General features: G+C 46.4%; 1 protein-coding gene across 2 annotated transcripts in view; it reads left to right on the top strand.

Annotated features, from left to right (window-relative positions):
• The first annotated feature begins 4,890 nt into the window (after nt 1-4,890).
• Nucleotides 4,891-26,512, top strand: part of BACH2 (BTB domain and CNC homolog 2) — a 188,823-nt gene continuing 167,201 nt past the window's right edge. For both annotated transcript variants that reach the window (XM_082756344.1, XM_082756343.1), the window contains exon 1: nt 4,891-5,158. The gene's annotated coding sequence lies outside the window, so the exon portion shown is untranslated. The remainder of the gene's footprint in view (nt 5,159-26,512) is intronic.

The following is a 26,512-nucleotide window of genomic DNA, read 5'->3' as shown; positions in this document are numbered from 1 at the left end:
TGCCCCTGTTCTTGGAAGTAGACTCTGGGATCATCCAAACCTGCAGAATCAGGGCATTTAAAAGGTTGGACCTCTGGAATGCTAAAATACAATGTGGTTTTATATTTGAAGATATAATCATAAAGGTAGATTATGAAATATCACAAATAAACTAGGTAAAAAAAAAAAAAAAAAGCAGTGTTAGATCTAATAAAAATCTCAGAAGGCAGCACTGATTCAAAGATAAAATGGAAAAGGTTAAGCCTTAACCCCCCTGGCTATCTCCAGGACTCACTGTGGGCTGTATTTGGACAGCTGATCACAGCATTTCAACCCAAGACAACAGAAGGCTGTTAGCATTGTGCTGTTCTGCAGCCGACAAATTCTGATCTCCTTTTGAAACAATAAAAGGAAGAATCTTTAAGCCAGTTATCCCATTTGTCTAACATAGATGTTGCAATTACTTTTCCCAAAAATCTGGCAACTGTAGCAAGGAGGTGATCTGAGGTGTTTACTGTTCTTTTTTGATTAAGGAAAACATGAGAGAAGACCCTAACATTTGACTTAGTGGCCATACAAAGGGTTTTGGACATAACGCATCAACCCAAATGATTCTTGACCCTTGATTTCTTGACATGCGAAGTCACCAGCTCCTTAAAAGTCCCTTTATATTATGTTATCCACATCTATTTTTTAAAAGTCAGCGCCTGTCTTTTTTTCCTGCCTTGCCTCCTGACACTGAAATTTTAGTCTTGGCAACAATGCTTTGTTAATACTTCAATATATTTCAAATATGATATCTCACTGGCTCCTCCAAATATCAGACCAGAGATCTGATGCTCTGTGCATGGCAAATGTTCTTTTGTGGCGCTTTTGATGTTATGTCAAGCCATGCTGTGGAGACATTACATTGTGAATCTTTGATATCATGCACCACGACAATGTCTCCTTCTTAGCTGTCACAGCCACTGACTCAGTGTGTGCTGTTCGTACTGTCAGTGCTCCTGGAAATGCAATCTACCTGGGGTGTGTTAGAATCTGGTTGCGAAAAGACATATGGTGCCTGTAGCATAATCAGTAATCAACTGTGAATTTCTTAATCACCGCAAAGAGAATGATGCAATTTCATGAATTCTACCTGCATAACCCAGGAGAATATGTGCATAATTATGAATAATGACTTAGATCTGTGTGCAGGACCAGGGCTTATCCAGGAAAGCTCATCTTTTTCACCCAACTGCTGCAGGGTGATACATACTGTGGAAGGAAATGACAATTTCCTCAATTAAAAACCACAAAATCCGTCCTTATTTTCCTTTCTCACTCTTTCATTACCACTATAAAGATGGAGTTGCATAAGATTTTGAGCCTACTAATGTGTTGCTCATTCATAGAGTCTTTGGGTCACTGTGGTTGAAGATGAGACTGCAACAAAAGTTGTTCTGCGCATTTTCATCTCTTCCTGTAGCACTTTAAATTAAGAATTACTTGTTACCAGGAAAAAGCAATTTCTTTTAAAAAATGTGATTGAAATATCTTGCAATACACAGAGCTCTCCAACAAGTGGCACTATTAAGACTACTCAAGTTACAAGACTGATATGCAAATGAGATCTCAGAAAGGGATGTTGGGACATGTTTTACAATATTGTATTCATTTAAAATCTTTTAAATAGACATATGAAACATGACTGAAATAGGCATCCATAATTTAAATATTCTGGAAAGTTTCATGTTATCCACAAAGAAAATAGTGGAAAGTAGGTCAAGTGCCACAAGCTCAGCCAGGCAGTCCTCTCTAAAGGGATGAGGTCATGGAGCTGTGGGGAAACCGCCTAATTAAGACATTGGTAAAGGTAATACATAGTAAGGAACTACATCCATAAAGTTGAGCTGAAGCCGGCTGTAAAATGTATCAAGGCAGCCTTTTCTTGAGGATGGCATTACGGCATTCTGGGTGAATTTTCCCTGAAGTCTTCCTGGGATAACTTCTACGTTGCACTTCTCCACATTTACTCTCACCTCATTTTGTCATCATTGCTCAACAAATTGGTGATCATTTTGAGAGATCATATAAGACATCTCTCCAAAAAGTCGTATTTGTCTGGAATATGTTTGGCTGTACTTCAAGAAAAATGGTCCAGAAATAGTTACATATACAAAAGTTGAGGTGTGAAGATAGTTGATTGCAACTGAAACACGATCAGACTGGATGTGCTACTGGAATATAAGCAGTTTGGGGGTGTATTAAGAAGCAAATGCATGAAAACGTAAAATGCAGGATATAAGAATAGCATTTTAAAATGGTAGGTCTTGTTCAGTTAGTGTAAAGTTCCTTTTATCTTTGAAAATCAACTCTGTCAGTACTTCCTCAGTTCTCTCATGTAAAACCTACAGACCCAACAGACTGTATAATAAAATCATGATCTGAATGATGTACAGGAATCTGAACGGTGTCTTCCATTAAGAAATGGTCACAAAATTATTAACAGTATTTATGTACCAAAAGCTAGATACAGGTGCTTGGTGAGATTTCAAAATGCTGATCTGCCCAATTCCTATTTGGCTCTGGTTTTGATTCCTCTGTGCCGATTTCCGTCCTGTAGCAGCCTGATCTGGTTCACACTGAAAACACTGGAAATTGTATCACAGAGTAAAAAGAACTGTACGATCTAAAAGGGACAAGTTTCCACTTTAAGCTCATTTTAAGTCAAACAGTAACATTCATTTCAAAATGACAGACGGGAAGATAAATGGCAATTACCGTGCTTTTCAGGAATGTATGCTATGGGCAGAGGTTTATGCTTTTTTTTTTTTTTTTTTGCTGAGTTTTCTGTTTGACCAGCTTTGACATACCTGGGGCTGGATCCCGTGTAGCGTGTTGTAAATACCAGAGCGTGTGCACTTTGAGTGCGGTGACATAATGGGCATGTAAAGCACTAGCTAAAGCATTACAAATGCTGCATGACTTATTTTTATCTGAGCCTTTCTGAATATAGTATTTTTATCTCTCATGCCAATACAAAGCTATTTTCGTGTCTCTAGGAAAAACAAGGCAACAAGGAGACTCAGCCTTGCTAGTGCTCAAACACACGACAAGTACACTGTGGGGCTTTTCACGTGTCTCAACACTACATATGTCTGCAGAACCAGAACCGAAGTGGCTCTTGCGAGCAACGCTTTATACGAACGTCACTTGGAAAAGGACATTTATGGTTATGTGTCAAAGTCTGCAGCGGGGTGCTGTTCTCCAGCCATGGGTAGCTATGAAAAGTGGGGGTAAAATGCTACCAAACGAGAAGGCTTTTCACTTTACACAAGCGGGCAGCCACATAAAATGCAAGCTGGCACATAAAACGCAAGCCGGGGGAGACCTGTGCTTTTGAAAAGTGGCGATGTGTTTGACGGGACATATGAAGAGTTGATTTTGTGTTGACGCAGTCTTTGCATACTTTTGTGTAATTAGGCAGACTTTGAAGAACGCAGGTAGTCTCAGGCAGGTAGCTGCAATTTCAGGAGGCATTGGCACAACAAATGCCACAGGAACTGCTCCTCCCTCGGAGAGGATACAGAAAACATTACGTGTCACCTGCCTGTGTATGAAAGGGGGGAACGGGATGCAAATACACGGCGAGAGCTGACATAAACATGGGAAAAAATAAGGCGTGCGGGTGTCAGTTCCTGAGCAGCTCTCCATCACCCTTCACTGGCTGCAACTGCTGCTGCTTCTTCAAGACCCAGGCTACCCTAACCGTTCCGTTGCCCGACACCCTTGAAGGACAGATGTCTCCAGAGACGTTTTTGCTGTGCACCACTTGTTTGTTTTTGTTTTTGTTTTTGTTTTTGTTTTTGTTTTTAACCTCGCTGTTTAGCAGCAGCCCCCAGGGCTCCCTGCCCACCTCAGGGTCAGGGTGTCCTCGCTCATTTTGCACTGGGGGTCCTGCCCTGAGGGGACCTGCGGGCCCTGCTGGTGGGTAGGGGCTGCAGGGGGCACCTCCGGCTGAACCGGGGTGGGTTTCGTGCCTTTTGGGGTTCGTTTCCCACCCCGGGATTGCCCCTCGGGTTGAGAGGAGAGGGGGCCACGCCAGACATGGCGGCGGACTACAACTCCCAGAGCCCCCCGCGGCAGCCCCCCGCGCGGGGTCCGGCGGCACACACACACACACACACACGCTGACAGGCAATGGGGAGGGGGGGCAGAGCGCACCGCGCATGCGCCGCCGTCCGGAGGCGGGGAGGGGGGGGGCTGTTGAGGCGGGGCGTCCCCGCCGGCCGCTATTCGCGGAGCGCCCGCGCGCAGCCCGCGGTGCGTAGCGGCGGGGCAAGGAGCGGAGCGGGGCGGGGCGGGGCGGGGCGGGCGCTGCGCCGCTGGCGTAAGCCCCTTGTTGTGAATGGGAGAGCCGGGGCGGGGCGGCGGTGACGTCAGCCCGCGAATGTCAACAATGCGGCGATTGAGAGGGGCCGGGGCCGGGGCGGGGGCGGCGCCGGGACGGGGCGCGCGCGGCGGCGGCGGCGGCGGCGGCGGCGGGGCGCGGGCAGAGCGGGGCGGCAGCGGCCGCGGCAGCAGCAGCAGCGCCGCCTTCCTCCACCTCCTCCTCCTCCTCTTCATCCTCCTCCTCCTCACCGACAGCCTCCGCGCTGCCGCCGGTGCCGCTCCGGCAGCCGCTGCTGCTGCCGCCGCCGCCGCTGCTGCTCCCCCCCTCCCCTCCCGCCCCGTTCCCTGCTGCCTCCCTCCCCTCCCTCTCCTTCCCCTTCCCTCCCTCCCCCCCCCCCTTTTTATTTTTCTCCGCACGGCTCCGCGAGCAGCTGGTTCAAAGCAATCGCCATGTGATGAGCGCCTGGCTCGGGGATTTTTTTTTTTTTTTTTTTGCTCCCCCCTCCTTTATTTTATTTTATATATATATATATTTTTTTTTTTTTTTTGGGGGGGTGGGAGGGAGGGAGGGGGGGGTTAGGCTGTAGCTCGGTGAGCGCACGGCAATATTAACCACAATCCCCGAAACGACAACAACAACAGCTGCAACAAACCCCCCCCTCCTTCCCCAACCCGCCCCCCCAGCCACGACAGCCCCCTCTTTTCCTAAAATCCCCCTCCCCCTTTTCCTAAAATCCTCCTCCCCCCAAAATCACAAACCCGGCTGCAGCGAGCGGGGACCCCCCGAAAGTTGCGCGGAGGCGAGGTGAGTGCGCCCGTCCCCGCCTGAAGGGAAAGGGGGGGGGGAGGAAAGGGAGGAGGGGGTAAATTTGGGGGCAGGCTGCAAAAAGGGGGAGCAGGGGGGGGCTGTGCCTGTGCCCCCCCCTTGGCTCTTCCTCCCCCCTTGCTCCTGGGGGGCTGCGGGGTGGGGAGCGCTGGGGTGGGGGAGAAGGGAAGGCGCGTTGCGTAACGGGCGGTACATGAGCGTGTGTGTGTGTGATCTGTGGGTATAGAAGTGCCTGGGTATGTACAGATGTGTGTGGGTACGTATATACACCTGTGGGTACCCGTGGGTGTCTATATGTGCGGGACACCCAGCCCCGTGGCTCCCTCCACCTGCAGCATGGGGCACACGCGGAGCTGGGAGCGTGCCCCCCCCCCCTTTTCCCCTTTTATTTTTTATTTTTTTTATAGGTTCAGGGAGAGAGATGTGAACTCCGCTAGCAGTTTCTTGGATCATTAAAGGCGTAGCGTGTAGGCAAGGCGGCGAGCTGCGAAGACGCTGGCTGTCGTGAGCGAGGCTAAGTGTGAAATCATGCCTCGCCTTTTGTGGAGCAGGCTATTTTTGTAAGGCGGCGGGTGCCGGGCTTCAGGCGCCGCCGGATCGCTCTGCCCTTGCTGCCGGAGCTCCGGAGTAAAGCCGCGTCTCTCCTCCTCCCAGGTGGCGATAAGAAACGTGGGGCAGGAGCCACATCGTATTAGAATTGCACTTCGGGATGTCGGGAAGGGTTGCGAAACTGCAGCGCTGCCGCCGTTGGCTCTAGTTGAAGATGTGTCGGTGTTTTCACGGCAAAATCCCGTTTTGCTGAGACTTTGGGACTGCCGCTGCACTCGTGCGTGTTTTCATCCGGCGTTCGAAGCCTGGAGTGAGGGATTTTTTACGGGCTGAGGTTCTGCCATCGCAGTGGCATGCTCGGCAGCTGGGAGAGGGTGGTGGTGCTCAGGGATGGGGACTGCTCCAGGTACGCGAGTGCTGGAGTTTGAGGTGATTGTGATGGACGTGGTGGCTAGAGTGAAATGATAAGGTTGTGTGTTCAGCTGCTGTCTGCGGGGCTGTCGTGGCAACAGCCTTAAAGCAGTGCAGTACGAGCCTTGACATCTGACAGACAGAAATAAAATTCCCCCTCTGACACCCTCATGTACCCGCCTGGGGTCCGGGTGCTGGAGTGGGGAAGGGGACTGGTGCTGAGCCCCCTCATTTTTGGCTGTCCGGCTTCGGAGGCTGTTGGGAAGGCGCTCTGAGGTGAGCGGTGGAAGGAAAGCTGCGGGAGGACCAGCTGGAAGGACTGAAAATCAGGATCGCGGGTCTGGTTTTCCCGCAAGCGGGCGTTCTCAAAGAGCGGGCAGCCGTCGGGGTGGATGGTTGGAGCTGCCAGGCAGAAAGGCTGCACGGCGGGCGATGCTGGGCCAGCTGGTGCTCAGACAGCCGCCTTTCGTGGAAACTTTCACGGTGGGGAGGGTCAGGTGGGAGAGGTGCAGGCAGCAGATGCACGAGTGATGCACGCGTGCTGACGGATCCCGACGGGTCCATCAGCAGGTACCTCATGTCAGGATGGGAGTGTTGGGACAGGTATTGGCAGTCCTTTCTGGCCCGGAGGCACATCTGGAACATCTGTTGGCTTTAATGCCTTGCAGGCTTGCAGGATGATGCGCTGGCGATGTGGGTGGGACGCCCTCCTCTCCTCCCTGCTTTGCTTTCGGGAGGTCGTTTTGCAGGATGAGGATCGGCAGCTCTCCCTCCTGAGCTGGGCACGAAGCGGGGCTAGAGATAGCACATGGGTGGCCAGCTCGGAGTGACAGCCCCAGCCCCAAGCAATAGGTGCTGACTGCAGGCTCCCTGCGTGAAGAAGTTCTGGTAAGTCTTCGGCATCAAAGAAGGCATTGGAGACTCATCGGAATTGATGAATTTAACAAAATCCCCATGCCATCTAGGAATCTGGTGTATTGCTTTCTGTGTGCGTGCAATTAGCGACAAGGAGAGCTGAAAATAAAACTCCACGTGGATAGTGTGTATTGCAGAGTATGTGATGGAGGTTGCTCGCTCTGGTGTATTCTAAAACTTTCATTGTGTGATTTTTTTTCTGTTGTGAAGTGCAGAAGCTGTCTTACTTAGCAAGGCTGCAGTCTGATTGCCTGTTATTTTCGTGAAGGTATTCTCTAAAAATAATTGCCAGCCGTGGGGGGAAAAATAAAAATCAACAATCGCGTCTTTTTCATGGGCATTCTTGAAAGGTGTTTCCTCATCGTGCACCTCGATGTCCTTTTTGGACAGGACTTTACACACACTTAAATTAAATAAAAGAGACTTCTTAGAGTGTAGCTAATGAATGTCTGTGGCACGAAGCTGAAAAAAGATGTGTAACCAGCATATGCAAAGGAATAATGTGGGTGCTAATGGCATTTCTGTGTAACAGGCAATATATTGGTGTAAGCTGAGTAGCATTTATTGCGTGACTTGTGAACAGCCCCTTGCAATCTCAGTTTTGGTCGCATGAGCACAGGATCTATACTCAAATGAAACCCGATGTGCTTTTTTACTCCAAAGCTGAATGGCTTCTTAGTTTACAAGTGGCATAAACATACCTGCAGTGTTCAGCAAACCTGACTTAGGTTTGAAGGCATGCACACTGCCCATCTTTCACCTCTAGGTCTGAATTTCCATCTCTGCTTGTTTGGGGTGTGATGGCTCTTTATTAGTGGTTTCTGGGAGGAAGCATGTTGGGAGAAATACACCAGTCGTTCCATTAATGTGTTGAAGGAGATCTGAATTCAAGCTGAAATCTCAGCTGTCAGTCCAGGTTACTCCTGCTGCTTTCAGGGCTCCTCCTGACTACAAACACTTTAAGGGAATGTGGAGCAGAGCCTTTGTAGTGTCTGTCATTGTCCTTCTTTACTGACATTTGAAGAGGCTCCTAAATGGTTTTGTTGTAGTGACTGAATGGACAGTAGATTTCCACCCCCAATAATTTCCAAAGGTTTTCCAGAATAGCACTCAAAATGCTTACTCGGCTCTTTACAAAAAAAAATGGTCATCGTTTCTTTAAATTCAGCCAAAAGACATTAACCTTGGCAGCTGCCTGAATATTACGCATTCATTTGAAGCTCGCATCAAGAAGATGTAAAATGTATGAATACAGCCAGCTGAGTTGCAATGTGTTCATTTTGCTTTATAGTTAGGCAGAAACATCTTTGTAGTGTATTGAAAAGAGTGCTACTTACTGTGCCTCTGCTGGGCTATGAATTATAATTTTAAAGCAGGCAGGCAGTGGAATGCATACAAATTTCTTTGTGGCCGCTGATGGACTCGAAGCTCCCGAGTTACCAAAAGTAATAATATTGATCAAAGAACAACCGCGTGTCCAGAACAGGTAAATAAAAAGGATCAAGGTAATAAGTTCTGGAAAACCTTTGTGCTGTGAGTTTACATGCATGGCAGAACTTCCACCCGGCAAAAATCGGGCTTGGAAGCTGCTCGCATTGATTGTCGTGTGAGGAGAGACAGAGGCAGCCTGAAGAAGACCCGCTGTGCTGTCCTGGGGTCTCAGCTGATGATGTTAAGGGGATGGGGAGGGAGACGGTGGCAAGAGTCACCAGGACCCGAGGAGCGCTTTTCTTGGTCACCTTTCACAGGGAAAGGGTCAGCTCCGAGGTTTGCTTCCAGAATTAGCCTAAAGCTTGAATGATAACCTTCCCTGCTGTTACGTCAACAGAAAAGATGCTCGAGGAGCTGGCGGGGACAGAAAAACTTGGGAATTTGCCCGTTTGCCCCTCGTGGGAGTTAAAACAGGAGCTGGAAGCTTGCTTTTTGGTCCCGAGGTTTGGAAACATGCAGACAGGCTGGGATGGGCGGGTGGGTTTTTGTGCATGGGTTCAGGAGTCTCCCCTCTCAGAAGAACAGGAGCTGTTTGCTGCCTGTCACCATGCACTTCTTCCAGGCTGTAGGGCAGCAATTTTCCTTTCTGAAAAGAGACGAAGCAGTTATGTCTATTTAAATAAAAGCAACTAAAGCAAAATGACCCCTGAGACTTCATCACTGCTACTTATTATAGCTGATACCATTGCGTGTTGTTGTTTTTTTTCCCCTCCTTCATTAGTGATCGCTTCAAAATTTAAGCCTGGACTAGGAAAACAGGAACTGTAAGTGTGGAGGTGTTCCTTTGCCCCGATTTGCATGCAGCCTGTTTTTTATTTAGTGGGTAGGTGTGCTCAGTGTATGTGAGAGCAATTCAACATGTCAGCAGTTTCCTACGAGCTGCTCTTGCTGACTCACGTGTCTGGTGCAGCTTGGTGCTCCCCTCGCTGTAAACTATCCACAATAGGAGGCGCGGGCATGCAGGATGTCAGCGCCGATCCGTTGTTCAGAGGTTATTTTCAGTTCTCTGGTCACTGCTTTTGCTGTGGTTTCTTCCCCCGTAACACCAAAGCACACCGGCAGTCAGGCAGACTGCTGGTTTGCTGGGTGCACGCCGTGGGGTGGAAACACGTTGCGCCTCTGCGGAGGTTGCTCTTGAAGCCTGTCTGGGTGCTACGTGCCGTCAGCAGGACCGAACCTCTGGGTTTTGTTTCTTTCTTGGGGGAATGGGACATCTGATCTACCAAAAATAAAAAAAAATCCCCTGCAACATTGTTCCCAGTTTGGATACATTGGATACAGCGAGTCCTGTACTCAAGTAGTATTCTCCCTTGGGATTTACTAGCCATGCAGTCTCCTGCCCTCCACCCCTTTTTGCAGCAGAAATCTTCTTTAAATCCAGCAAAGAATTCTGATTAGACTTTAGAAACCTGATTTTAGCTGTCTGTAATTTGCAGAATTTTGCCGTGTCTTATAGTCTAGCGCGTACCCCGTGCAGCAGTAACCCTGGCCCCTAGCATGAAAGGATTCCTTCATTTGCATGGAGATGAAAACTTGCACTCTTGTACAACTGTTTCTTTATTTACAGACTCTGTTCCGATTACTCATAAGGATCCGAAAACGATAGCTTCTGCTGACTGAGGATTTTTAACCGATCTTCTTGTTGTGCTTTTTTTTTTTCCTTCCCTCCTTTCTTTTCCTTTCTCAGTCTTATCACAAAAGCCCTTACAGAAGCGGAGTGAATTATCCTCCTGCAGTTCTGGATTTACTGAGTTTAAATCCTCAGTCATCGTTTGTGTTTTTCTTTTTTTTTTTTTTTTAAGCAGGGCAAAATATAAGTGACTCTAAAAGTGTGATAAACAAAATCAGCTGGTACAAAGCAGCCTTTAATAGCAAAAAGGTGAGTTCTTGTCACTTGTTTTGTTTTTAGTCAACTGCTTTGACCAGTAATGAATAGAAAACCGCATTGAGAGCTTTTGTATCACATGAAGAAAATGGGTGTTCTTGGTTTCCGCCAATACAAATGACTCATCAGAATCAGTAGGGTTTCTACTTCTAATAATAAAAGTGTGGAAGACCTTTAAAACGTGTGGTTTTGGCCCCTGCTCTTAGTGAAAGGTTGGAAAATATTACCTCAAGCTTTTTTTAAAATAAAAAAAAATTATGGAAGCTTTAATGATTTGCTGCACCACAGAAAGTGATCTCGTCCCCTCCAAAAAAACAAAACCCAAAAAACTAGCCGTACCACTGATTACGATGCAAAAATCTTCCCCTCTCCTGTCTCAGTGCTCTGCCTTCCACTGCGGTCGGTACTGCTGACATTTAGCCTCGATGTCAGAGATGTGCATCTGGATAATATGACCTGTTCTTGTTGAGAGTGGGGCAGGCTTGGCACGGTACCTCGTCCTGCCGAGCTGTTGGTCTCCAACTCTGTCCCACCCTGAAGAAGAGAGGATGGTAATACTGCTGGGTGACCCACGTTGCTGGTTAAACTGGGGTCACAGCATCTGGAGGGGAAGGTAAATAGAAAGTAAGAGTTGGAGGATCAACAGTAACCTGCAGGATGCGTGTGTGTCATTATCAAGGAGGAAACGCACATCTTCCAGTACTGAAACTGATACTGAAAAAAAGGCGAATCAGAAAGTGATCTATTAAATTCTTTTTTTTTTTTTCCCCCCAAGTGATAGTTTTCATATGTGCTGGCATCCTTTTAGCTGTTTACCTGGAAGGCTGAAATCTTTTATGCTGCCTGTCCAGTGCAACAAAGCAACCCCCTGCTGCACGTTGCAGTTTGTTTGAAACTGGAGCTCGTAGAATGGCAGGTCAGTTTGTTCTCATACAAGGAGAGCGTGCCCTCCCTGCTGCTACGCTATATTAAATTTTAATTCTTTTATGCAAGGTATTCTACTTCTAGTTGTAGTCCGGTCACTGTGTTCTGACCTGCTGCATTAATTTATAGTGATGCTGCCTGCTTTCAAGTCATCTGCGTTGTTGCAAGATTTACAGATTGTGAGGGAGAGCTCACCTCTTCTTCCATATTAGTGAGAATTCCTGCATTTGTGAAACCTCTGTGTTTACTTTGTCTTCTGGTGCAATATTTATACTAGTAAGTTATTCCTTAAAAGGATGGGATGGTTCTTCATTTCTCACTCTATTTGAAAAGCAGGGCAAGCTTTTTTAAAAAAAATCCATGCTGGGGCAGATCCTCAGGAAATCTAGAGCTACCCCAGCTCTCACAGCATTGGTGGGCAGCTTTTACTACTTAATGTTTAAATACATTTATATACTTAATCTGGTTTTTGCTGAAATGCCTTGGGTATGGTTGTTAGTTTCTTGTATAACCGGGGCTGAGATGGAGAATCTTTGGCTGCTTCTTACTGGGAAAAGCACACTAAAAATAGAGGTGCAGAAGCCTGTGGAAATATAACTTTGAAACATGTGAAAATCCAGTTGTTTGTTACATGGCAACAATAAGAGAGAGATTTTACTATTTTCAGATCAGTATAGAAGAAAAGGCCAACTTCCGACTTAAGGAGTTTATTTATGGACAGCTCTTACTGAAGTTCCCAGAATAATATTCTGTTAGGAGTGCAAAATACGGTGTCGGTGGTTATTCAGAGTTCAAAAGGACATTGATTTGGTGAACTGCTTTCAGAATATCTTCAGAAAACCTTGCCATCAGACATGTTGTGAGGGTAGGGTTGTGGTGAATGAATAGCCCATTTAAATCACATCCATGTTCTCTACTTGGCTGACTTGGAAATGGGACCTGCATCTGAAATCAGTGATGGCTGGACCTGCAAAGGGGGGCAGACGCTGCCACTACCTGTATTTTGCAGCTGTGATTGTGCTCTGCATCATCTCCTCTCCTTGTGCTCAGCCTACCTCGTCCTACAGTGGGTCAGCTAAATTAAGAGCTAAATTGGCAGAAGATTATTCATTTTGTGCATAGAATTAGTTTTCTGCTGGTTGAATTTACTGCAGGGTCTGGCAGGGACATGGGGAAGGGAGGGAGTGGGACAGTTCCAAAAGAAACCCAAATCTGTTCAGCGGTCCTAGGGCTGCAGCAGAGTGCGACAAGCATCACAGTGTCGTGTCCTGTCTCCTGAAGGTCACTGCTGTCGTGTTTTCGCAGTGTGGTGGTACTGCAGGAAACTGTGAGCCGCCTGTTCCCCATCTACCCTGCAGCTTGGTGGCAAGGGCTTGCTGCCAGGGCATGAGAGGCTTGGGTTCAGGCTCGGGCTGTTTAATTTTGGCTTTGCAACAGACAATTGCAAAGAATGTTAGATGAAAACAAAACTCAAGCAAGCCTTCCTCTCCCTTTTACGTTAACAAAATGCAAAAGTATCACCTTTCACAAATACACACCTGACTTGTAACTGCCCCCTGATTCTGGTTCCTCCTGGCCTGATGTGGCCTGGTCGTGTCACCTGTCTGTGACAAGCTCTTGGGAATTCAGATTTTAAACTCAGGAGGTGAGAGGGGGCCTGATGGCCGTGGAGATAGTTTGTTGGACCAAGTGGTTGCAACCCGTCCCGAGCCCAGCTCCCTCAGGTCTCCCTAAAACCTTTCTACCGCTGTGGGCACGATGGCAAGCGTGTGCCCTTGGAGGCATTGAGGAAGGGGTCCAAGAGATGATCAAAGCATCCCTGGTTGGTTTCTGTTCACTCAGGTGAAGGAGGGAGTCAAACCCCATCCTTCATGGTGAGAGGGTGCAGTCAGCAGCTGGGTAAGGCCTGGGGAGCAGGGCAGCGGCCTTTGGAGAGCAACGATCAGCCTGGCTCTGCTCAAACCACTATATGTGGCCTTGGCCGTCGGTCGGCTGCCATCCCTGTGTCCTTGAACAAAAGCAATGGTGGCTGTTTGAAAATCTGGGTGCTGCCTGTGAGCATTAGGTTAATGTACTCTGAGAGCTCCACGAGCAAAACTGCAAGTGCGTGCAGACCTTGGGGCAGGTCCTGCTCTCGAACTGCAAAACATAAATTGTGTTTCAGCTCAGCTGCAGGCATCTGAGGTACACATTGAGCCTGTAACCCAACAAGTGCTTCTGGCTCCACCTGGGGGTTCAACTTCACTCCCAAGCCCCTCTGATTCCCACAGGTGTTCCTACACGTGGTGCTCCGTGCCTCGTGCGGAAACCCCGGTGAGCTGACAGCACGAAGCAGTGGTGGGAGATGTCAGTGAGCTCACCTGAGTGTAAAACTGGTGATAAATGATAAAATTGTTACGCAGTTTGTCATAGCTGGAAGTTCACAGGCGGTGCAAATATAAGCACTCGGCAAGGAAATTTTTTGTTTGTCTTTTTCCCCTTCTTGTTCCTCTTCATTTGTCTTATTATTAGGCTAAAAGTAGAGTCGGTGATTCATTCAGTAATCTGTTTCTTGGACAGTTAGTCATCTGCCAATTTGTGTTAACTTTCCACTTTGTTCATAAAGTGAGTAATGCTTAATGCACTAACCACCAAATTCCAAGCTTAAAAAGCTGTGAACATCATTCAAATCATCTCCAAACTTTCTCTTTAACATTTTTTTTCTTTTTACTATTCTGTAAGATCAAAGCAAGGAAGACCTGGCGTGCTGTGTGGTGTAGCTACAGCCTAATTTTTGTGTCTAGCCCTGCTTGTTAAAGTAAAACTGAAGCTTGCAAATGTACTGGGCCAGTTTTCTGTTGTACACCAGCCTGTGTATGACATGTGTTTCTTAATCAGTGTTTTTCTTCTTGTTTTCCTTTGCAGCTCCTACTTTCAGCAGATAAATAATGCCTCTGTATTTCCCTCCTCCACTGACTGCCCCGACTCTCTTAATTTATGTTGTTCACTACCTCAACAAACTGTGATGCTATCAAGGCTAATTTAGTGACAGTAGCTTGGTCTTGCAAGGAAGACTGGGACTGGTATTAGCTGGCTGCTGCAAATATTTCTGTTGCTTTTCATCTTCCTTTTTTGTGTGGAGAAAAATGATGGTGCTGTTGAAATGTTAACTATACAGAACTCGAAGCTATAAAGCCTTCCTATAGAGATCGGGTAGATATTTTGATCTCAAGGTGATGTCAGTCATTTCTGAAGATGAACACAGTACTTGTTTGAATCACTTGCAGAATTTAACTATTTTTTTTTCTCTTTCTCATGGAAACTGGAGTAGTGTAAAGAGTAACAAGGTCAGTAACGTCACAGGAGAACTTTATAGGAACAAAGTCTTTACAGTCTGCTCTAAAATAACATGAAAGGTCCTGCTGCAGCGCTTAGCAGCAGAAGGATTCAAAGCGAAGGAGACTTTCATCCCGCGGGGGAGCGGCGTGAGCTGGGGGTGGTAAACACTGATACCAGAGGTGCTTTGCCTGGCCAGACACTTCCTTTGTTTCTTTTGCAGACACCTATTTATTCCCCACCCAACTTCACTCCATTTCTGGCAGTGATGTCATCCCTCTGTGTGACATCTTCATACCCCTCAATAATCACTGGGTGGTGCAGCCCTTTGGTGTGATGTCCCCGCTTTTTGACGATGCAGTCCTGTAAGGAGAAGATGCAGAAGCAGGCAGGTGGTAAGGAGAGGATGCAGAAGCAGGTGGTAAGGAGCAGCCTTTCTTTGCAGGCTCTGGTGAGCCCTTGCCACCTTCTGTCTTGGGATGGTGGTGTCACAGCAGAAATACGTTGTGCTCTGTTGCTGCTGCCGCAGTAAGCAGAAAACAGATTTGGTCTCGAGGGAAAGGTAGGGAAAGATGCATTTCTTCGCTTCTAGACTCAAATTCCAGCTTGTGTAAACACCTGAAACATCCGGATACCCACCTTCACTTGCAGCATGAAGGATCACAGCTTTTGGAAAATTTCCTTTCCGTCTGACATTGCGCACCAGCGAGTTTGAGTAGCTTGGTTAAGCTTTGGGCAAACAGCCATTTTGGGGGGTGCTTATTTGAACACCAGCCATGGAGACCCTGCCCGTCCTGATTACCTGCAGATTTTCCAGCAGCGGTGGTGGTGGTTAATGCACTTGTCTCTCTAGACTGATTGCAAGTATCATGTTTCAAAAGTAACTCCTTTCTGGTTCAGGCTTGTTTTCAGCTTTGGAGCTTTACTTTTCAGGGCTGATGCTGGGCTAGAATTTGGATCTTTCTTGACTGTTCCTGCTTCCCTATGACCTGTGTTTGTTGGAAAGGCATACAGGAGCCAACCTGCATGAGTGCCTTATTTCAGACAAAAAATGGGATGGGATTGCATATGGAGGGACCCAAAAGCTGTACCAGAACTGCCCAAGAATCCCTGTAGGATGAGAAATTAATGAAATTGCTGGCAGCTGTGCTTCAGCCTGTGCAGAGGGCGGAGCAAGGAGGGAAGGGAGCTGCAGTGGGTGCTCTGTTGCTAAATCCCACACCAGCCTTGCTTTTAGGTTTCTGATTTGAACCTTCAGGGCATTACTCAGAAACTCGTCTTTGCTATTTTGGGGTGGGGGACATGAACAAAGGCTGATGTCTGTGCTGCATCTATCAGTTTGATTCAGCATGGTCTGTGTGTGACTCAGGTGATGGTTGATTCACCACCATCATTAGCTTTTTTTTTTTTTTTTCCTCATTAAGGCGGTAATTTGTAATTTTGAGAAGTTTGTGTCATTTCATTGGATTATGAACCAGAGCACAATAAAACTGCGCCTTTTTGTTTCCAGTCCTTTCCTTGTGAGCCTCAGTGGTTCTTGCTGGGTTAGGGAATAGAAATGGGGGTGTGAGGCACTTTTTGCGGGAGCATACAGTGCTTTGAGGATTGCTTTATTTCCATCTCCAGCACTGCTGCTCTCAGGTCACCCAGAGGTGGCAGGGTGGCTGTGTGGCTTACAGCACGGGTATGTGCTTGGTCAAGAGGCTGTGGGGTAAGCTGGTGGTGACCAAGCACCTAAGATCTTGCATTTGTTGAAACTCAAAATACCAAGGTAAGGGCAGTGACTGAGCGGCGGCTGTTGTAAGGCTGAAATCATACTCAACGCGTTCTCCTGGAGGAAGAAAAATACATTCTCTCCACCCCCTACCTTCCATTTGCTCCCACACCCTGAAATTTGGGACATTCATTCCTGTGAGGATGAGTACATCAGCATCCTCCTCCCGAGGCGATTGAGCAGGGGCAGCCTTGCGAGGGCTCTCCCCTGTATTTATAGAGCAGGTGTCTCCCTCGCTGGCTTGCTCTGCAGGTGCACTCCCTGTTCAGTTGAAGAAACCACGAGTTGAAGCGAGGCAGTTTACAAATAGCTTTTCAGTGTTTGTTTTTATTTTTAACTCTTTCCCCACCCACAGGCCCCTCCCCCTTGAAGCAGCTCAGGGAGGGGAAAATCATTGTTGCAGAAGATGCAAATCAGGCAAATAGTTTCCAGAGGACCCTCAGAAAGTTGCCTGCAGTGTGACAGTGGTGATCCCTTGCCTGAGCTCCAGCAAATAAATGTTCCCTGCAACTTTTTTTTTTTTTTTAAATAATTTGGGATTTATCGCAATTATGTTGTCCATGGCTGCTGTTTTTGGAGGGTTTATCTGTTTATTAAGGGCTGATGCAGACAGTGACGTACCCAAAGGCTGTAGAGGCGAGGTGTCCTCCTGATGTCCGAGGAGAGCACCTGTACCAGGTCCAGCTGCTGGCAACCCCCCTGGTGGGCACCTCTAACCCTCGATGTATGCTCTTTTCCCCAGGGCTTAGTTTATTGCAGAGAAGTTATCTCAGCCGTACTGTGCCATCTGAGCACGAGAGGAAACACAGACATTTCTCTTTTTATTTATTCCCCCCCCCCCCCAACTCATGTTCAATCACTAATGGAAAATTCTGGTCGAAAGGGCAAAACTTCTTTTGCTACGTGTTCAATCTCAAAACCACAGCTCCCGGCGCCCAGGACGCCGCCGCGGCGATGCCCTGCTTACGGGCTTTTTCCAGCGCCGCGTGGGTGCAGTAGGGGCGCACGCGTGGGGGAGAAAGGGAAAGGGCAGGGGAAAGGACGGGACAGAGGTGTGTGTTCTCTCTTTAAATTAAAAAGGAGAGAAAAAGAAAGCCCAGCCAGCTTCAAAGTAGGTTAATCGTTGCCAAAAGTCTCGACACCGGTACTCCGCGCGCACGGATGTATTTTTACACATGCAGCAAGCCCAGGGTAGCTGGAAAGTATGTGGGAGCCCGTCGGCTTCCTCTGAGACACCTACAGGTGGTCAGACATGGGAGGGGGATGGAGGAGGAGAGGCGGGGGGCGAGGTGGGACGCCCACTTCCTCGGGCGGATATATCGCGCGGTGCCGGGACCCGCTGCTGGCGGCGGTGGCGTGCGCGCGGCCACAGGCCTCGCTGGCGGCGGCTCGCCCCGGCCCTCGCTGATTTGCTGCTGCAAGGTTTATGACTAAGGTTGTGGTTTAATATGCCCTTTTTAGGCGTTGCAAAGTGTTTTAAAATTATCTAGTGTTGCATTTCTTCCTTTTTTTTTTTTTTCTTTTTCTTTTCTCCTGCCATTGCCTGTTCTACCTTTTAGAAATTTCTGCGGCTTTTAGAAGGCTAGAAGTATAATGTTATTTAAAAAGAAAGAAGATGTTTTCCCTGGTCTTTACTGGTCAGCTACAATTAGGGATTGTTTCTCTCTGAGAGAGTTTGAGATTAAAAAACAACCCTTAAGGTTTAAATATCCAATGCAATGTGTTGGTGAACCTTGAAGCTAAATAAAAAGGAAGCTTAAATACCCAAGCGTTGTGCAGAGCCTGTCTTTTTTTCCAGATGAGATGCCTTTCTTCTGCAGCTGTACCCCAAGAAGCTTCGTGTTAGTGTTTGCAATACAGATTTGTTTCCTTGCAATTTTTCAGCCTTTACTTGAGGGCCTGTAATTTGTCTTAACTCTTCCTGTGCTGTTTAATGCCTCAGATATTTGTTGGGTGTACTGCACGTGTGCTCGTGTTCAAGTACACTTCAGATGAAGTGTTACAGCCTCATGGGCCATGCTGCTGTCGTGTTAATGATGAAGAAAAACTTGCACATGCCAGCTTGAGGAGGAGGTGGGAGGGAAGGGAATGGACGTATGGCTACACATAGATCTGATTGTTGTAATACCCGTCCTTTGTAGCAGGTTGTACAGCTTTGGTTCCTATTGGTGATGTTTTCTTTGGTTCATGTCTTCTTCTGCTTAAGAACAGTCTAGAATTGGCCTGCTCCTCTTCCTAGGAAAGAAGAGGGTGTTTCCACCACGATGAAGGAGCCTTGAATACTTGGCGTCAGCTCATGGTGGACATCAGTTCCAAATGCTCTGCTTCAGGGGATCCCATGCAAGTTGAGCTGTCAAACGTAGTTATTGAGCACCACGCAGAGGTGTAGAGTTGTTCCTTCTGATACTTTTGCCACCTTTGTCTTGGAATTAATTGGGACTTCAAGAAAAGAGCCCACCAGTCCTGCTGGATAGTGTGTTTGACACTTGAAAACACTGACGTGCAACTATTGTGGAATTGTTAAAGCATGATACACACTTCAAAAAGGAATAACTGCAGGGAAGTCTAATGCCCCACAAAGATGTAGCAAGATATGCTAATCATTAGCAGAGTAATATGGAATTAAAGTAATTTAATTGGGGAAATGGTGTTGAAAGTCTTGCAGCTCTTTGCCTCAAGTTCATCTGCAGAAAGACTGCCTTGCTTTTCTTTCTCATGCATCATTTGCTCTTGACCTGAGGTGGCCAGTCCTCAACCTGCAAGCCCTGCAGCTTGCTCTCCAAAATCCTCCTCTAGGTTTGATCTTCCAGGTGCTCCTCCTTGAGTGCCACAGCTCGAGCCTCTCCCCTGAGGCTATCTATGGGAACTGCTGTGAATTGCTCAGGAAACAAAGCCTGGCCACCCTCTGGTTTAATGACTGTTTGGAGGAAAAAAAAAAAAAATAAAAAAATGGGGTGCAGCTGAAATAACCGTAAATGTTTCGTGCAGCTGCCAAATTTGAGTCGTTGGATGGGAAAACGAGGGAGAAGGTGGTGCAAAGCCAAGAAGTAGCAGGGAAAAAAATCAGAAATTGCACAAAGAGAAAAAAATGGGAAGAAAATCAAAGCCCTGTCCTCTGTGACATTGGAAAGGGGGAACATGTAATTAAAACTCCTGTGTCGAAGTAGGTGATGTAAGAATTAAAACACATACCTGCTCCAAGTTGCTGCTTTCTCTGCAGCCTCATTTCAAAATTAACTCTACCCAAAAAAAAGAGCTGCTTGCATACAGGAAACTATGTTTTTGACAAGAACATACAGTAGAAAGACAGGGTGGGGCATACGTGTCCTTTACTGTATGAAAGCAAAAAGAGAGGGGATGCTGCAGGGGATCGTAAGTGAATATGTGTTACTTCTCTCTTTTTTTTGAAATGGGTTCAGAAGGTATCGTGCTCTCCAGGTACGACAGTGAGGCTTGGGTAGTTGGTATGACAGCTACGGCGTGCCATTTAAACTCTGCCATTTTGCCATCCATTTGTTTAAAAGAAAGCAAAAAAAGGACCTAATGGTGGTAGGAAGTTGTAAAACATGTAAACCCCCAAAGCACCACACGTATTTAGTCCAGCACACAGAACTTGCATTTGGATCAGAGGCACATGGCAAATACACTTCTAATTTGTTTTGTGTTTTAGAGACCCTACTTGTAGACATAAATTAAGCAGATCGAGATCTCACCGTGGTTGCAAGCTGTGGCAGAAAAATTAGCACCACACTTTCCAGTGGAAGCAGAACAAAAATGTAAAGTCTGCCAATTAAATTGGAAACAGCTTTTAATTTCCCCTCTCCTCCTCCCCCGAAGGATGAATGGCTTACTCTTCTGGATGGAACTTTGTGTAATGACTCATAGTTTTATATGGATTAGTGTGAATATGTAGGTGAGGGAGACACTGGTATCTGAGAAACTATATATAGTGTCTAGGAGAAGTGTCCTGGAACACAGAATATATGAATGTTTGATCTATTTCTCTTGACGAATTAATGGAAACATAAATGCAGAATATCTTCCTCCCTTTACTTCCTCCCCGCCCAGTTGGGCTGGGCAAATACAGAGGTCTGTGATACATGTAGATCATGTATGTATCAATAACCAAGGTAGTCACTGAAATAATAGTTAACCCCTTTGCCCTGCATGACACAGGGTGCCTCAAGCCAGAAGCATAACAGCTCTGACATGTGCAGTGAGCAAGCAGTTTCCATGTTACCATTCACTGGGTCGTTATTGGGTGGTGATGATGCTTGCTGGATTGCAGGGTCTGAGCTCTCCTGGCAGTTTAGGATCTTTGCCTCTTTGGTCAGGCAAAGCTGGTCCCAGCCTTACTGTAGGCAGCAGCCAGGGGTACAAGCATCATATGCCCTGCTCTTCTAGTGACACCTTTATATGCCTTGTGTTGGTGGGTCCTTGTTGTACTTGCTACTGCCATGGGAAGGGCAGTCATGTTTGTGCTGGATAAACCAAAATCTAATGGCTCTGCAGTTACCTGTATCTGGTAACTTAAACTGAGAGTGTGGGTTGGTGTGGGACTTCTGCAGTAGACTGAGATGTTTTCCACTTACAGGCTCTTGCTTCATCCTCTCCTCTCTGCAACCATTTATTATGCATTGACTTGCACCAGCATAGCTGTTAATGAAACCCCTATCAAGGAAACTGGTTTAAAAAAAGAAACCTTTTTTTAAACTTGTTTCAGACTTAGTCTTTCACTGTATTGCTCCTAAGAAAGTCCACAGAGATTTCAAGTGGAAAAAACAAAGGGGCAATAAATTGTGGTGGAGGATAAATGGGATCAAGCAAGGGAAAATGGAGATGTGCTGAAGTGGTATTGCTGTAGGTAGATCCAGTAGGGCCTGTACCCGTAGGTGTTGTTTTCTCTTTCTAGACCACAGCAACTGATGAAAATAGTCTTCTACATGGAGTCTCCATTAAGAACAAAAGCAAGAGGGAAAATGTTTATATGTCCTTTTTTGATGGTTGTACCTTAAAGTTAGGCTTTAGGTAAGGATCTGCCCGCCTTGAGCAGTCAGCCAAAAACCTTAGATGGTTAGGGCCTCCTTTTTAGATTTTTATCACAGCTTTAGCTTTTAATTGTATGGACCTTATTTTTTGTATCTCAGGCTTGCAGATCTTTATTGTACTTGCACAGAAGTTGTTATTAGGTAGGAGGGCTGAAAATCCTGAGGTCGGTCTTGAGCTGCTAGGGTCCATGCTCCCCTGGGAGCATGTTGCTGATCTTCCCTGGGACCCTGGCAGTAGATTCTCCTCCTCCTCAGTTCCCTTTAGGAACTTTTTTTTTTTTTTTCCGTTCAAGCAAGGCTTACTCTCAGGGTGTCGCGATACCCTGGGAACGTTTTGTGGAGAAGGGGAAATGCATTTACATTAAAAACACAACCAACAACAACAACAAGAAGCAGCCGCTTCTCATATAAGCTGGGGGGGGGGGGGGGGGGGGTGGAATCCCACAGCGTCTTCAGAGAAATAGACTTATTTGGAAATGTGCATGTCTCTCAGACCTCCCACCATCTGATGTTGAGGAGGTCTGACTTCCATTTTAAAACCAGTACCTGGCATAGGATAGAGTTATAATAAAGTCTTATTGCCTGGAAACCCAAACATGGAGAAATCAAGAATTCATGTCGTTTGGTTTAATTTCTTGAAAATAGATTAAAACTCCGGTGTTTATCTTGGATCCCCAATGCAAGGAGCTGGAGGGAGCAGTGAGGGTATTTTATGATTAATGAGCCTTTCTGCATATGTTTTTCATGCCTCTTGGCATTTAGTAGTCTCAGTGACCTAGCTTTGTATTTCATTTTTCTCTCATTGGCATTCTCGTTAGTTGTCTCCTGAGATGCAAGAACTCATCCTCAACCAGGAGATCTCGGCCGTGAGGGTGTGAGCTGGTTTCTGTCCCTTTGACCCCGCCAGCCAAGTAGGGTTTCTGTCCTGTTTCCACCACCAGATCTTTTTGTCCTCTGCTTTGGCGCAGAACAGTTCCTACAACACATAAAACCGTCATCCTCACCTTGAAAATAGGACCAGCTGAAGATGGGGAGCAGTATTACCCTGAAATGGCCAGCCTGACTGAAAACAGGTTACTTTGGGTACAGTAGGAGTGGAGTCACGGTGCCTGTAGGTTGGTGCAAATCAGGTTTGCAACCTCTGCTGGCCCCTGTGCTGGGTTCTCTGGTGGTCCTGGCTACCGAGGCTGCCCTGACAGCAGTGTAGACATAGCCAAAGGAAAAATAAGGGCCATAGGAAGTGCTCCTCAGCCTTCTTTCTTCATTCTCAAAAAAATATATATATATATAAATAAAATAAAAAAAGAAACCCAAGATTAGAACAAATGGTTCCTGGCACGCACCACATGTATGTGGAAGGCAGCAAGTGGGGGAAGAGTGCTGTAGGGAACCCAGGGGATCCCAGCATTGCAATCAGAGGGTTTTCTTCTCCTTTTGAACTGGTTTTATGGATCTGAGTAATTTTTATGGATAGGGCGGGGTTTGCCTTAGCACATGGGACCGATCCTTCATCCAGAACAAGGAGTGGAACATCTGATACTGAAGATAAGCGTTTTATCCCCTCAGATGGGAGCTGTCTCAACTGGTGGCAGGCCCTGTATGGCACATCAATAGATCTGCCTCCCTTGGGCTTTCTCCCCGCAGCTGCAGGCCATGTGCTCCTGTGTGCACACTCACCAAGCGGGCAGAGGGGAGCAGTTAACCAGCTGCGAATCAGTGAATTGGTGTGGGGGAAAATATTTCCCTTGGGCAGAGAAATGCCGCGCTAGAGCAGAGGCTTAGCTTGGCAGGCCCTCTGGCATGTCAGGGACGGTAGGGACTTGTGCCACGACTCTGCGGTCACCCACCTGAGCTGAAAGAGGGATGGACTCCCAGTTGGCAAGTCCTAATGTAGAAGTTTTACGTGCTTTATGACTTTATTCACATCACTACACAACCAGCTGTGCTGTGTCCTCTGCCACTTCGAACAGGCTGTGAAACGGTTGGGGAAGAAACATGGGGACAGAGAGTTGGAGCATGACCCAGTGTCTTTGCAGACCAACAGGGGGATTGGGAACGATTGGAAAACAGTGGTGTGCTGCAGATGGGCACAGCTAGCCGGGAGCTGGAGCGTGAGTAGGGCATGCTTTTGGCAGTAGGGCTTATGCCTCCTTGCCTGCCTCTCCCCTTACTTGGAGAATAGTCAAAACAGAGAGAAAAACAGAAGTCATCTGATCCACCTGCTGGAGGCCCTTCTTTGTACTTTCGCCTTGCTGAAAAGGCAACCGTAAAAGTTTTCCCATTCATTCCTAACTTGTCCTTTTTGTCTTTTGATGCCCGAGCAAGTTCAGTCTATACCAGTTTGTTTTCCTCATGTGCAGGCAGCCTATCTCTGCAGTAAATATTTTTTGTCTTTCTCTAACCCCTGGTTACAACACACCTGTTTTCTACAGTGATGCATGTCATTTAACTAATTGTGCTTCAATGGAGGAAGTCAGTGAGTAGATGGAGGGTTTTAATTTCACTGAAGACGTTCAGGAAAAGCAGCTGCGTCTCTGTTCTGCATACGTCCTTATTCCACCCCACGCTTGACTCGTTTGTGGAGCTCTGTGATGAGCACCTGACATGGTGAGTTTGTCACGTGTGTGAGTGGCTAGGTGCTCATCACAGGGTCTGCAGAATGAAGCATGCCCAAACGTGGGGCATAGAAAGTGGCTCTGCTTAATTTTTGTGGAAAAAGCCTCAAAGGTTTGCATGAGCCTTGGCTAGTAACCCAAAGGAATGGGGCCTGCTAGAACCGAAGTTACTGGAGAAGGTCAATGACAGCCCTGTTGGCCGTAAGCAAACTCCTAAAAAGTTGGTTTCCCGTAGTGAGGGGAGCAGAAAAGACAGCATGGGGTAAGTTTTCCTCCGTTAGAACAGTATTAGATATTTTGTGCCCTGCCCTGAAGCCTCTGTATAGCTCTGCTGCCTGAAGCTGATGATGGGGTGAACCGCAAGTGTGATCTGGAAAGGCATTTTCTTGTGTACAGAAAAAACCACCATCATGCAGTTGCAATTAAAAGTTGCCAGTGTTTCCTCTGGGTGATATATTTGGAAGTGATATAGAAAAGCATGTAAATCAAAGTGCCACTTTGTGGGGAGCGCTTATCTTCTATAGAAATCAAAATTAGCAAAACTAAAGGCGGGATATTACAACCAGCAGGCCACTAGGCTGCATGAAGTGAAATCAGAAAGGGGCTTGCCATCAAGGTGGTCGTGGATATACTGCATTGACCTATGCAGATTTGAAGACCCATCTTCTCCAAACGGATTAGGAGAGCTACAGTAAACATTAGCACAAAAGCTAACATATGGGAAAGCTAGGACCATGCTCTCAAACTCTGAAACAACTTATGAAACAATTTTCAATGCATTTTTTCATAATTATTTTCCTTGCATGGGAACGGCGCTGTTTAAAAAACAGTTGCTCATAAGTACGTAGTGAGGTCTTGGTGCTCTGAACAACATCGTACTGCTCTGAAAAACTTAAGGCAAAGTTGTTCCAGGACTGGATCCTGAATATGAGAAATAACAGGTAGAATGACATATTGGATGTAATGCTGTTAGTGAAAAGAAAGAGATAATTGGCCTAGCAATGTCAATGTAGAAAAATCAGCCATTCGGTGTAATGCTTTTTATAGGTCAAGGGGAAGGCAGAGAGATGGGGGCAGATCATAAGATGGAAGTAAAGTGTGAAAGTGGCCATTAGCTGTTGAATACAGCAAGGATTATACCATATGTTGTTTAGATGTGTGTTGTTTATATACATACTCTACTTTTCATTTCTCCCAGAAAAGATGTACTATTTTTAATGTACTGGACATTGTTTAGTACCTTTTTAATGTACTGGACTTGTTTAGTACCTTTGCTTAGGACCCTCTTATCTTTAGGGGAAAACCTGTACCTAATAGGATTATTTTAGTGGGCACAAATCCCTGCTTGGGTTACAAGCACGTGTTTTGGACAGGACATGTGTTGGGCACTGTGCATGGAATTTTACATTGCAATTGTCTTCTTTGCTTTTGTGGGTAAATTTTCTAGCGCTAAAATATGGAGCTGCAAACACTGTGCTTCATTGTTAGACTCGCTGACCTTTGCCTTTAGTTGGAAAGGGGGCAGGAAATCTGTGTTTCCTAAAAGCTGCCTGAAGTCACAGAAGAAAGCCCTATCCCTTATACATGCAGAGTATGAAATGACCTCTCAGTGCAACCAGAAATAACTGTGGCCACATGAAAGCCGTACGGAGGCTCGGCTGTTGGAAGTCAGCGGTGATGAGAAGCAAATAAACAACAGGGAACAAGATGTTAATGTTGGTCGTGTCAGATACGTAAACTCGTGTGGATTGTAGTAGTTCTGCTGATCGGGATCCACGACTCATTCCTTACCAGAGTAAGCATGAGCCCATGGAGCAGATGGGTACGCATTGTTTCAGAGGCCAGATCCAACGTGGACAAAAGAGAGTCTGGGACAGAATACATAGAAGGGAAATTGAAGCCGTTGCCTTTTTTCTGACTCTTGGACTCTGTTAGAAAACAAAAAGCAATCCGGAGTGGTGAACGTGAAACATCTCAGCCTGTCTTGCCAGTTGGAGAACTGCTAATAATGTTTATAGTCTTGGAACAAAAGGCAACAAAACAAGTTACTTAAGAAAAGAATCCATCATTCTGACAAAAATAGAGCTTTCAGCTATTTTTTTGTAGGAGCCTCTGTTTCTCCACCCAATCAATCCTGTTACTGAATAAAACTCTGGAAATCAACTTAACAAGATTAATGTCTGTAAATATTTGTAAAACCTATGTGTTACACAGTCTCTTTAAATGAGATTATCTCATGTTTATAATACTTACTCATATTTTGTGCCCAGTCTGGTCTAAAATTGAATAGTTTTGATTAATTTTTCTTGCTTGTTTAATTTCATGCTTAAACCAATAACTTACAAATCCGCATGACTGCCCACTTATTGTTACACTCAGAATAATTGCGTTGAGTCACTGTTCATG

The sequence above is a fragment of the Aythya marila genome (assembly GCF_965140915.1).
Source record: "Aythya marila genome assembly, chromosome: 3".
Lineage (NCBI taxonomy): Eukaryota > Metazoa > Chordata > Aves > Anseriformes > Anatidae > Aythya > Aythya marila.
Note: the sequence above shows the minus strand (reverse complement) of the source record. Positions and strands in the feature narration are given on the sequence as shown.